Genomic DNA, 13,887 nt, shown 5'->3' on the forward strand with positions numbered 1-13,887 from the left:
AGCTATCAGCTCTTCACCTTTTCCATCTAACAAAAGAAGGGACAAATCCTCCCCGGGGAAAAATAACATCAACCGCAGCCTCTATAATTCTTTTATGCACAATGTCCAACGTAAAATAAGGAATTATGAGCCCAGTCCTGACACAGGCACCCAGCCCAGATGGCACTGAAACTTGTCTGGTCACAGACACCAAGGGGAACTCAGAAAATGCCAAGGCCAAAGTGTAGCCCCACCTGAGGCTCAGGGCCCAGAGTTTGTGTAGATCTAACGGCAGTGTGCTCCTGGAGTCCTGTGACCAGGCACTCAATATTAGGGCCCAGTAACAAGGGAGAAGCTGTTTCTCAAAAGAAGGATGGTTATTTTCCAAAGACAGCATAGTTTTGCTATGAAACTGCAGAAGATTATGCATGATTCATTGGTCAGGGCTGGCCATAGGGCTCATAACTATGCCACAAACACTTCAAGCACAATTGTGTCTGCTGAATCATGTGAGTCAAGGGAGAGAGTAGTTTTCCTTCAATCTGGACCAGGTAAAGAGACTTCTTTTGCTCCATGCCCCACTCAAAGGTGGCAGCTTTATAGGTTATCTGATGAATATGTTAGAGCAACACACTCATATATGGTACAAATTACTTCCAAACCTCAAAAGGGTACACCTGGTACTATGCCTCTTTTTTAGCAGTTGCACGTTGCTGTCTAGTTGATTCTGACTCATAGCGACCCTATAGGACAGAGTAGAACTGTCCCATAGGGTTTCCAAGGAGCAGCTAGTGGATTTTGGGGGATTTGAATGGCCAATCTTTTGGTTAGCGGCCTAACGGTTAAACACTGAGCCACCAGGTCTCCTTATTAGCAATAAGGAGTACAAAGCATAGCAACTTTTAGCTTTGGAAGGGATATTTCAACAATGTTTTAGATAACTGGATATCGAGAAACTTCACTGAGATGGTAGGCTCCTGTACTTTACAGGTTCTGTTTTCTATCTTCAGCATGTATGTGTGTAACCCTGGCATCTAGAATACCTAGTACCTAACTTAATGATAGGAAAGACTAGTGGTGTAATGGTTAAGTGCTATGGCTGCTAACCAAAAGGTTGGCAGTTCAAATCCACCAGGCACTCCTTGGAGACCTTATGGGGCAGTTCTACTCTGTCCTATAGGGTTACTGTGAGTCGGAATTGACTTGATGGCAACGGGTTTGGTTTTCGGTTTAACCTGATGATATGGAGCCCTGGTGGAGCAATGGTTAAGCGCTTCGCCGTTAACTGAAAGGTCAGTGTTCAAACCCACCAGTGGCTCTCCAGGAGAAAGACCTGGCAATTTGCTCCCGTAAAGGTTACAGCCTAGGAAATTCTATGGGGCAGTTCTGCATTATAGGGTCGCTATGAGTTGGAATGCACACAGCATCAACAATCTGACGATGTGAGCAATATGGCCCAGGATGCTATTTTGTAGACTAAATTATGGCACAAAACAAGGCAGTTGATATTACCCTAAGGTAAGATGATGAGATTGTATTGCTATCCCTGCCAGGTGAAAGTAAATTGCTTTAGATGTTTTCTGTTTGCTGTCATATAAAAAACACTCATTTGCCAGATAGATAGCTTCATAGCAGACTTTGCTGATCTGCTCACATAAAGATACTGTATCTGTACCATTTGAAGTTACCAACAGATGAAACTTACAATTATCCACTGCCATTCAACAAGACCCAGCTGTTTTCTGCACAAACTAAACAAGCATGTTTAAAGGGAATGTGATAGGAGTCACCATCCCTGCATCTTCTCCTTCCGTTGTACGTAGGATTGCTATGAGTCAGAACCGACTTGAAGGCACCGAACAACACCATCTCTGCATCTTAACCTTCAGATGGCACAACTAGTCTCTGTACTTCTGCTAGGACGGGTTTTGATTTGTGATTCAAATTTTGGTAAGGTGAGGGAGTTCCAGGGTCTTCTACTTGACCCTTCCTCCAATAGTTATCATTACTTCATATGTTAGGGAGCCAATGCAGCAATTCTGACAGGTACAAAGTACATGTATTTAAACTATATATGTAAACTCTTGGGAAAATTGACAGGATTTTGGGAGGACCCTCTGGGCCCATTATGAGACAGATCTGGGCCAAAATTCTCTTCATCACACAACGGCCCAGTTGACTAGAAAGACATTCTGGGTCCCCAGGTTTTGGAATTGGCTCCTAGCTAGTATCCAGTAATTGCTCCCAACAAAGTCCAGATATTTCTCTTTTCCAAAGCATAGTTATTTATTGTAGTAAATGCCATTGATTCCTCTGGAGAAGGCTGAAGAAATTTTCTCATACATTATCACAGTGCTTTTGGCTCCCCTTCAGTCAAGGTGTTTTGGTCTATAAAATGAATTGGACCTGTGAACTATCTCAGATCTAGTTATCAGATGAGGGACTCGAGTGAGGCAAGTGAGGTGCCTAGAGTACAAAATTTAAGCAGGCTGTCATTCTTAGTTTTGTATAAGTGTGGTACTTGCATGACCCTGAGAATGAGTGCCTCCTTAAGAGTAAGGCACCGAGGGCACAAACTTTAAGGAGGCATTTATTTGCAGGTTTGTGCAAGTGCAGCCACTGTACTTGCAAAAACCTGAGAGTGGGTGTCACCTTAAATTTTATACCGTAGATGCCTCACTTGCCTTACCCTAGTCCCAGCCATATAAGGGACAATGGTTGCTCAATTCAGGTCTCTTTTTGCCCTCCTGAGGGTGTTGTTGTTTTTGTTGTTGTCATTTTTTGCTGTTGTTGTGTTACGTAGTTCAAATAACATCTAAGTGGACTGCCCATCTGATTCAGTCCTAAAGACCTCATTATTACTAAGCCTTATGTGTCAGATAATGTTGATTATGTCTCTCTATAGCTATCGTCACAGATTAGAGACATGCCAAGTCTCTTTCCCGTATAATCCTGTCACTTTCACATAAGAGACATATTGAGACTATAAATGCAAATAAAACTGCAGTTTAGTAGCTTATAGGGTTTCTGTGTCTTTGACTTTTCTGCTACATCAATTAAACTAGAAAAATTCTTTGCAGAGTAGTTATAGAAATGCCCTGATTCTGTGACCAGGCCTTGAGCAGATAACTTAAAATGTGACTTTGTCATGTTCTTTCTTTAAGCTCTGCATTGTAGTTAGAAGCAGCTTGTATTCTTCCCACTCTTTATAATGATCTATGGCAGCAGACTAGTCTGTCTGCAAAAGCCTTACCTTTAGCAGGCAGGCTTTCAGTTGACCACAGGTGATAATATAAGTAATCTTGTCATCACTGTAGGCCATAAACTGCTGGAGCCCTCTCCTGGTAGCTAGATCTTCGCTATGTTAAACCAAAACCAAACCAAACCCATTGCCATTGAGTTGATTCCAACTCATAGAGAATTACAGCCACAGGTATAGGGGTTAGGATTCCAATACATATTCTTGGGGAACATAATTCAATCCATAATATCCTGTATTGTTCACATAAATTCCTTTCTTGTTTAAGATAACTAGAGTCAGTTTCTATTGTTTGCAAATAAAAACCCTAAATGAAACAATTTGGTGTTAAAAGAATATTTTGTTGACTTGGAAAAAGATTTCCAACAAATTACTTCATAAAAAAAAAAAAAGTAGCCTGCAAAATCATGTGATATGTTCATCAAAAATTAATACATTTGTATAGAAAAATATTTGAAACGTATATATCAAACACTTAACAATGATTTTTCTCTGGGTGATATGTTATTGATGATTTTTACTCTCTTTGCTAATTCTTACGTATCATATATTTTTAATACCAGTGTATCACTTTTTCAATCAGAAACAAATATTTCTTGGAGAGAAAAAAACTGTCAATCAGATTTTGATATTAAATTTCAATTAATTAAAAAAAATTGAAAAATGTTAACTAAATTCAAAACTAAAGGAAAGAATAAGGCCGTTTTCATTATTCAAATACAATCTAAAACTGCAACATGGAAAAACAAGTTGACCACAGCCAGTGTACTCTGTTTGTGACTTAGCCAGGCCTGAGGTGAAGGGTCTATGGGTGGAGGAGTTCTACTAGATCACTGGGAAACTTTAATTCCACTCTTGCACTCTGGGCAAGGCTGATTACACTGGAGTATTCCTCTGTCTATCCCTTGAAGCCTCTCCATTTCTTCACCTATTATTTCTTCTCCTTTTTGCATTAAGACTATTTTCATTTGCAACTAACAATAAACCTAACTCAAATCAGCTTAAGCAGAAAAAAAGACGTGAGGGGAAGGGTATTACCTTCAGTAACAGGAACGTCCAAGGATGGAGATAACTTCATACATTGTTGTCAGATGACATTGAGTCGGTTCCCACTTGTAGGGACCCTATATACAACAGAACGAAACACTGCCCAGTCCTGCACCATTCTTGCAATGTTGTTATGCTTGAGCACTTTGTTGCAGCTACCATGTCACTCCATCTCCTTGAGGGTGTTCCTCTTTTTCGCTGACCGTCTGCTTTACCAAGCATGATGTCCTTCTCCAGGGACTGATTCCTCCTGATAACACGTCCAAAGTATGTGAGATGTAGTCTCTCTATCCTTGCTTCTAAGGAGCATTGTGACTGTACTTATTCCAAGGTGTATTCAATATTTTTCACCAACACCATAATTCAAAGGCATTAGCTTCATACATGGAGTTCAAATAAAGTCTTCAGGACGCACCACCCTCTACTAGCTCTACTTTCGTCTATTGGCTTCACACTCATAAAGACTCTCTTAGAAGTGCCCCAGAAGCTCCAAATTGGCATCCTCTCTGATTAAATCCAACAGAAAAAATATTTTCTTTCTTAACAATTTAAGAAAATTCCCCAAATTGAGACTCTTTGAACCACTCACTGTGACCAGGGAGATTCTGATTGGCCAGGCCAGAGTCACCCACCCATGGGACCAGAATGGAGAGTCAGTCTACCTCATCACATGAACCAAGAGTAAGGACAAATGCACAAAGGAAACATTAGTTCTGTTGGCAGAAGAAAGGGGACTCCATGTTGAGCAGACAAATCCAGCAAATATTCACACCAGCATTTGTTTTCTAAATCTATACAAGTATAGAGAGAAGCCCTGGTGGCTCAGCGGTTAGGTGCTCAGCTTCTAATTGAAAAGTTGGAGGTTCAAACTCACCAGCCGCTCAACAGGGTAAAGATGTGACGTCTGTTTCTGTAAGGATTACAGCCTTGGAAACCCTATGGGGAAGTTCTACTCTGTCCTATAGGGTCACTATCAATGGCAATGAGTACACAAGTGTGTTAGTTATCTAGTGCTGCTTTAACAGAAATACCACAAGTGGGTGGTTTTAACATACAGAGATTTATTTTTTCACAATCAGGGTACCTGCTCTAGGGGAGGGATTTCTCTCTCTGTTGGCTCTGAAGGAAGGTCCTTGTCTCTCCAGCTTCTCTTGCCTTGTTCTTTGGAAATCTCCATGTGGCTTGGCATCTGTCTTCCCCCATCTCTGCTTCCTTTGTCTGCTCTTTTATTGACTCAAGATCCACCCTACACTAATCCTGTATCATTAACATAACAAAGACAACCCATTCCCAAATAGGATTATACCCACAGGCATAGAGGTTAGGATTTACAACACATATTTTTTGGGGACAATTCAATCTACAACAGCAAGTATGGAAAGATGGGAGCAAGAATTGAAGTTTTGAAAATTTGCCAATTCCTCTCTTTCCCTTGAAGCTCTGTGTACAAACAAGTAATGAAGCCAATGACTACCATGATGGGATGGAATGTCAGGAGTTCTGAGCTTTGGTCACAGCAAGGTCAAGACCTGATTATTATATGATTTAATGTCTCTCAATATGAGTTTCCTCATTTGATAATTTAGTAGGAGTGATGAGAGAATTGAAAAAGATAAGTTTTAAATGTCCCTACCAGTGCCCAAATTCTATGATCCTTGATCTTTTATTTTAGAAATTGTTATTTTTAATATAACATGCTTCATAATTATTATTCAGATATACCCTGTTGGACTAATCTTGTTGTCTGGTACTGTTGTTGTTGTTGCCTTCCCAGCAATTCCAACTCATAGCAACCCTATAGGACAGAGTAGAACTGCCCCATAGGGTTTCCAAGGAGTACCTGGTGGATTCGAGCTACTGACCTTTTGGTTAGCAGCCTGAGCTCTTAACCACTTCGCCACTAGGGCTCCTCTCTGGTACTAGGTAGTGAGTAAAAACAAACCTATGCTGTCCAATGACAAATAAACATAAAAAAAAATTTTTTTTTATAGAAGCATGGATACATATTTTGATCAGATGGTTTTTCAGATCTCACTAACTAATACATAATTTGGATGTTTTTGTGGATAAAGGATCATGTGTTAGGAATAGATTACAGCCCATTATGAAAACATGTAGCACAAATATCAGATACGGAAATTGTGCCATCAGCATCCAGGAGAATAGTGCCTAGCAAATTATAATCATAATTTTTCAGTGACCTCTAGACAAGATTGTATAGAAACTTTGATAGGAAGATAGTAATAGTTACCCTTTATTGAACACATGCTATGAGTCACATTGTAGTGTTCTATATAGTGACTATAAGGTAAGATACAAGTATGAGAACATGATGAGGAAATTAGGACACAATTACCAGATCTGTTAACTCAGTTCCCAGATCTGGTAATTGGCAGAGATAGATGTCTTCTCAGGTCTGTTAGACCCTATAAGGCCATTGTCCTTCCCACTTTGAGACCATACCTTTTCATAATCTCCAAAGATGGAGTGGCTTGCATTTTTCCCTCATATCTGGAAAGTTGTTTTCTGTGAAACATCTCTGTCACATTTGAGTCTCAGACAAATTTACACCAAATGAGGGAAAGTCCATAATAATGCAAAAATACTATTACAAAGTTGTGCTTTATTTTAAAAGGCCATTTATTATCTGATGGGGAAATACAGCATCTTGACATAAAAAAGAGACAACTGGCTCTTTTTTCTAAATCAATAAATGCAATTGGTAATGATCTTGCAGGAACTGTCTTACTAGAATGTCTCGAAGAAATGTGATATTTGGTTACTAAGTTAAAATCCATTTAAAGATAGCAGTATTAATTTCTCTCTTTTTTCCAGGTTATCCAGAATAACTGTCTGTTTTGGAGGAAGATACCTCTGAAGCAAGAAGCACAAACTAACTTAGTGGCTGAAAGTTTCCTAGTCTTGAGAATGGTGATTGTTCCTTATTAAATCAGTGGACACGGATCAGCAAAGCTGCCTCCAAAGGTAATTTTGGATGATGACTCAAGCCCTACGGGAATCAAGGCAAAGATTTCCTATGTGCATGTTGATTTGACCGTGTCTCACAGTGCCAAAGGCAGTAACAACCTGCAGCAGCGAGCATGCTGATAAAGTTGCTGGATGTTGGTGCAGGGAAAGAGAAGCTCAATAGGTCACTAGTCAGTTCAGCTACAAGATTTCTTTGTATTCTAAATTTTCACAGCAAAATGATTTTTTACAAGCTTAGGTAAATCTCAAGAGGTTGAATAATGAGTCACAAGCCTACTGGAATGTTTCCATTTTTGACGTAGTCATTATTTTGGTAATGTCATTGATTGCTTAATTCTGCTAGTTTCTTTAACAGCAAAGGGAAATGGAAACCGTTCCCGTAATTGCCAATACACAGCTTTGCACAGAAACCAGTTGAACTGGAATGAAAGCTATGCCAGGGCTTCAGTTAATGAGGTTTCCCAATCAATCAGCAGTGGTTGCAGAGAGCCTGCTCTAGGGGTGAGCTACTCCCGGTGAACGCCGTGTTCTTAGCTGTTTCTATGGAGCTACCATGAGTGCCTCTCTAGAATTTGGAAATAGGGGAAATGAGTTTGCCTTAAGAGACAAACTTTGAAATCAACGTATGAGGTAGCATTACGGAAATAATGCCTCAAAGAGATCGAATGGCTCCCCTGGCTATGTGTAACCTGATTGAATGAAATAACAACACATTTAAAGAAAGATTGTGTTAATGAAGGGAAAATAAGCTTGAAAGAGAGAGATTGAGGCTGTAGAGCCAAGGTTTTTTTTTTTTTTTTTTAACAGTTGCTTCCTGTCTTAGTTATCTAGTGCTGCTGTAACAGAAATCTCACAAGTGGATAGCTTTAACAAAGAGAAACTTATTCTCTCACAGTCTAGGAGGCTAGAAGTCTGAATTCAGGGTGCCAGCTCCAGGGGAAGGCTTTCTTTCTCTGTCAGTTCTGGGGAAGGTCCTTGTCATCAGTCTTCCCCTGGTCTAGGAGCTTCTCAGAGCAGGAACCCCAGGTTCAAAGGACATGCTCTATTCCCAGTGCTGCTTTCTTGGTGGTATGAGGTTCCCCTTTCTCTCTGCTTGATTCTCTCTTTTATTCTCAAAAAAGATTGACTCAAATATGACTTAATCTTGTGGATGGAGTCCTGCCTCATTACCATAACTGCCTCTAATCCTCCTCATTTACATCATAGAGATCGGATTTACAACACATAGGAAAATCACATCAGATGACAAAATGATGGACAGTCACACAACTAGCCAAGTTGACACACATTTTGGGGGGACACAATTCAAACCATGACACCACCCCATGTTTGTCAGAATAGAATTGTGCTCCATAGGATTTTCAAAGGCTGATATCTCCGGAGTAGATCACCAGGTCTTTCTTCTGAGGTGACTCCAACCACCAAACTTTCCATTAGCAGCCAAATGTGTTAACCATTTGCACCACCCAGGGTCTCAGAAATACAAAAGTAGGAAGCGTCAGTTTAAGTATCCAGAGAAGGAATCTGGCCAACACAAATCTCATTAGCCAGTCTAGCTTTGTTTTAGAGATGGCTGCTGGCTATCTTTACCGGAAGCTAATTAAACATTGGAATATTGCAACTTCCTTTGCTCTAATTCAAACTTCTAATTATAATAATATGGTTGTCCCTAAAAAGATGGTTTTTATGATTTCTTTTCTGAATTCCTCATGATATATTTTGCCTCTCTCACAACTAAGATGCATATCTGAAGATTTCTTCCTATAGGTATTTCTAAGTTCTTACTAATCTTTTTTTTTTTTTAACTATTTAAAAAATGTTCTATTTTATCCTGTGTTCCATGTAGTAAGTTACTAAGGTTGCTTTTGGCCCCTCTTTATAAAAGGTTATCAATCTCATTTAAAATAAAGCATAGAAGTATATTGCTATCTTCACTTCCAAACAAACCCAAATTTTTAGTCAATCTTCACTTGTAAGGACTTTTAATAATAGCCTTAATCTTCTATTTTGTCTTATCTTCTTCAGTGCTAATCAACCAAATTATATATTGCAAATATGGCTCTCAATTAACACGTGATCTTTATATTATTACATAATAAGGAATCTGATTTTTTTTGGAAAAAAAGTATAATAAATTTTGTATTGCAATAGCTAAATTATATCACAGCAGTTGAAATGTCATTTAATCTCATACTGTTCTAGAGAATGTCAAAATGATACATTCAATCATTAAGATAGGAGGTGAAATTTGGAATTAAATTGAACTCTGATAAATAGAAACATTCATTGACAGCCAGCAATATCTGAGGTGCCATGAAAACCAAAACATCAAATTATTTTCTTATTCCATCTTAGTAAACCTCAGGCTGAGTTGCAAAAGATTCAAATAATCGTGTCTGATTACTTCAGTTCATTCCCATGCTGGCTAAGTAAACTTAGAAAAAGTTTTCTAAAATAAATCATAGCCTTAATGGTCTGACTGAGACTGAAGGAACCCCCGAAGCCATGGCCCCTGGATGCTATGTTAACCCCAATCTAAAACCATTTCCGAAGACCACTCTTCAGACAAAGATTAGACTGGACTATAAAACAGAAAATAATATTCGTGAAGAGTGTGCTTCTTAGTTGAAGCAGATACACGAGACCAAAGGGGTAGCTCCTGTCCGAGGCAGGATGAGAAGGCAGGAAGGGACAGGAGCTGGTTGGATGGACACAGTAAACTCGAGGTGGAAAGGGGGAGTGTGCTGTCACATTGTAGGGATTACAACTAGTGTCACATGACAATATGTGTATAAATTTTTGTATGAGAGATTAACTTCAGCTGTAAACTTTCACCTAAAGTACAATAAAAATAAATAAATAGATAAAACAAATCGTAGCCTTGAGACGTCTTTCTCAGGGCCAGGGCATAAAGTTGTGTATGCACAGCTTTGTTGTTGCCCTTGAGTCAATTCCAACTCATGGTGACCTCATGTGTGCAGAGTAGAACTGGGTTTTCAAGGCTGTGACCTTTCCGCTGCAGATCACCAGGTCTGTCTTCTGAGGCACTTTAGGGTGGGTTCAAACTGCCAATCGCTTGGCTAGTAGTCAAGTGCTAACCATTTACACCACCCAGGGATACTCTATGCGAGTGGGTGCCATTCACTTTCATGGTTGCGCTAGACTTGTGTATTTCTCACCACAGTTTTGTCTCAGGAGACTGTACACAGCTTGAGAATGAGGAGATTTTCTCCTAATCTGAACAAAAGCACCATTTTGGCTATACCAGGTCTGGATTCTTTCTCTAGATACAGACAGTAAGCCGGAATCTCTGCCTGTTTAGATGACAGCTTTTACTAAACCTATTTCTTTTGTGCAAATTCAAATTTAACATTTCCCCAAGTAAACCAATGACTTTATTGAGGATACCATATGCTGAAATAAAGTAACAAAAATAATGATTAACTTTTACGGTAGAAATCTTAATGGAAATCTAATGAATTTACTATTGGTTCTTCCCTGTTACAGTGAACAGTTGTAATTTATTTCAGTGAAAATATAGCTAAGAACTTTGAACATTATGATATTAAATGGGATACAACTAGACAAAATATTGGAAAATTAAAAATGAGCTATGTATATTAAAAAAGCAATATAAGAAATAAAGTAAAAACAAAAGTACAACCAGAAATGTTACCTTAAAGTACTTATGAATATTAGAAAGAAAAACAGATGGTCCCCTATTAAATGTTGAAAAGAAATTATAAAACAAATGACAGTGAACTCAAAAACAATATATTAATATAAAGGTATGAGGGAAGGTAAGTCCATGCACTAACACTTATGCTCTGATTTTGAAGATATGGGAGAACAACACTTGTAATAAACTCCCCCAAACAGGAGAGCAAAAGATGAAGATGTAAGTGCAGTTATATTGTTAGGTGCTGTTACTTAACCACTCATAGCAACCCCGTGTGACAGAGTAGAACTGCTCCGTAAGTTTTATTGTCTGTAATCTTGACAGGAGAAGATCACCAGGTCTTTCTCCCACAGAGCCGCTGGGTGGGTTCGAACTGCCAGCCTTTTGGTTAGCAGCCAACTGCTTAACCAATGCACCACCAGAGCCCCTTACGTATATAGGAATTTATAATAGGCAGAATCATACAGGTGAGCAAAGAGAACTTGAAGAACAGAAAAGAACACAAGAGAAGGGAATGTTGTCCTGTGGTCAAGAGAACTTTAGGGATCTTATTGCAAAAGAAGAAAAATAATGAAGACATTAGAATAAATGCTACAAAGAAAAAGGAAAGAAGGGCAGAAAAAAGAAAAGAGTAGTCCCCAAACAAGGAGGAGTCTCTGGGTGGTACAGTTAACTTGCTCAGCTACTAACCCAAAGGTTGAAAGTTTGACTTCTCAAAAATAACTTCTGCTTTTGAAAAATTAATGACTGAAAACCCTATGAAACACAGTTCTACTCCGACATACATGGGGTCACCATGGGTTGGAATCGACTCAACAGTGACTGGTTTTTTATTATATTGAACCCACCTGGTTAATCCAGGATACTCTCCCTATTACAAAGTCATCTGCTTAGGAAACTTAATTCCATCTGCTACTTTAATTCCCCTTTGCCATGTAACATAACATATTCATAGGTTCCAGGGATTAGAATGTAGCTATCTTTGTAGGAAGGCATTACGCCGCCTACCACACTGCCAATTAATAATATTATATATACTTTTAATCCCTGTATTATTATCCTCATTTTACACGTGGAGACAATGAGGTAGAGCAATTAATTACTTTGTCTAAGATCAGACAGCCAGTTGTGTAGAAGAGCTGGGATGCAAACCCAAGGCATCAGGCTCTGGAGGTTCTGCTCTTATTCAGACTACACTTTATTCTCTCAAGGAATCCTTTCATCCTTACTTTGAAAATCAAAAGCTAAACCAAATGCTGTTGAGTCAATTCCAACTCATGGTCATAGGTAAAAAAGAGAGAGAGAGAGACTGCACTCTGGAGTTAGACTATCTGCATTATTCATATTTCAGCTCTGCCACTTCCTAGCTGAGCAAACTTGAAGAAGTTAACGTCTCTAAGTCTCAAATTTCATATGCTTTAAAGCTGGTATAATAACAGAACTTACTTCATGGAGGTTTTGTGAGAATCAAGTGAAAACTTTTATGTAAAGCTCTTTGTAGAGAGCCCAGCCTATAATATGCATTTTCACCTTTATGTAAATGGCAGAGTTTCTGGATATTATATTGTTGTTGTTAGGTGTCATACAGTTGGTTCCAACTCACAGCAACCCTATGTATAACAGAATGAAATGTTGCCCAGTTCTGCACCATCCTCACAATTGTCACCATGTTTGAGCCCATTGTTGTAGCCATTGTGTCAGTCTCGTTGAGGGACTTCCTCTTTTTCACTCACCCTCTATTCTACCAAGCATGATGTCCTTTTCCGGGGACTGGACCCTCCTGATAACATGTCCAAAGTAAGTGAGACAAAGTCTTGCCATCCTGAGTTCTAAGGAGCATTCTGGCTTTATTTCCAAGACAGATTTTTTCATTCTTTTGGCAGTCCACGGTATATTCAGTATTCTTTCCCAACAGCATAATTTAAAGGCATCAGTTCTTCTTTCCCCTTCCTTATTCAACATCCAGCTTTCACATGCATACAAGGAGATTGAAAATACCATGGCTTGGGTCAGGTGCACTTAGTCCTCAAAGTGACATCTTCGCCTTTTAACACTTGAAAGAGGTCTTTTGCAGCAGATTTGCCCAATGCAACGTTTGATTTTTTGACTGCTGCTGGGTGTTGATTGTGGATCCAAGTAAAATGCAATCCTTGATAACTTCAATATTTTCTCCATTTATCATGATGTTGCTTATTGGTCCAGTGTGAGGATTTTTGTTTTCTTTATGTTGAGGTGTAATCCATGCTGAAGGCTATAGTCTTTGATCTTCATCAGTAAAGTGCTTCAAGTCCTCTTCACTTTCAGCAAGCAAGGTTGTGTCACCTGCATATCACAGGTTGTTAGTCTTCCTCTAATCCTGATGCCGTCTTCTTCATATAGTCCAGCTTCTCAGACTGTTTGTTCAGCATACAGATGGAATAAGTATGGTGAAAGGATGCAACCCTGACACACACCTTTCCTGATTTGAAACCATGCAGTATCCCTTTGTTCTGTTCAAACGACTACCTCTTGGTCTATGGAGAGGTTCCTCATGAGAACAATTAAGTGTTCTTGAATTCTTATTCTTTGTTGTGTTATCCATAATTTGTTATGGTCCATACAGTTAAATGCCTTTGTGTAGTCAATAAAACACAGGTAAACATCTTTCTGGTATTCTCTGCTTTCAGCCAAGATCCATCTGACATCAGCAGTAACACCTTTTATTCTACGTCCTCTTCTAAATCTGGCTTTAATTTCTGGCAGTTCCCTGTTGATGTACAGCTGCAACCATTTTTGAATTATCTTCAGCAAACTATTACTAGTGTGTGATATTAATGATATTGTGCAATACTTTCTGCATTCTGTTGGATCACCTTTCTTTGGAATGGGTACAAATATGTATCTCTTCCAGTCAGTTGGCCAGGTAGCTGTCTTCCAAATTTCTTGGCATAGATGA

The sequence above is a fragment of the Trichechus manatus genome, unplaced genomic scaffold (assembly GCF_000243295.1).
Source record: "Trichechus manatus latirostris isolate Lorelei unplaced genomic scaffold, TriManLat1.0 scaffold00167, whole genome shotgun sequence".
Classification (NCBI taxonomy): domain Eukaryota; kingdom Metazoa; phylum Chordata; class Mammalia; order Sirenia; family Trichechidae; genus Trichechus; species Trichechus manatus.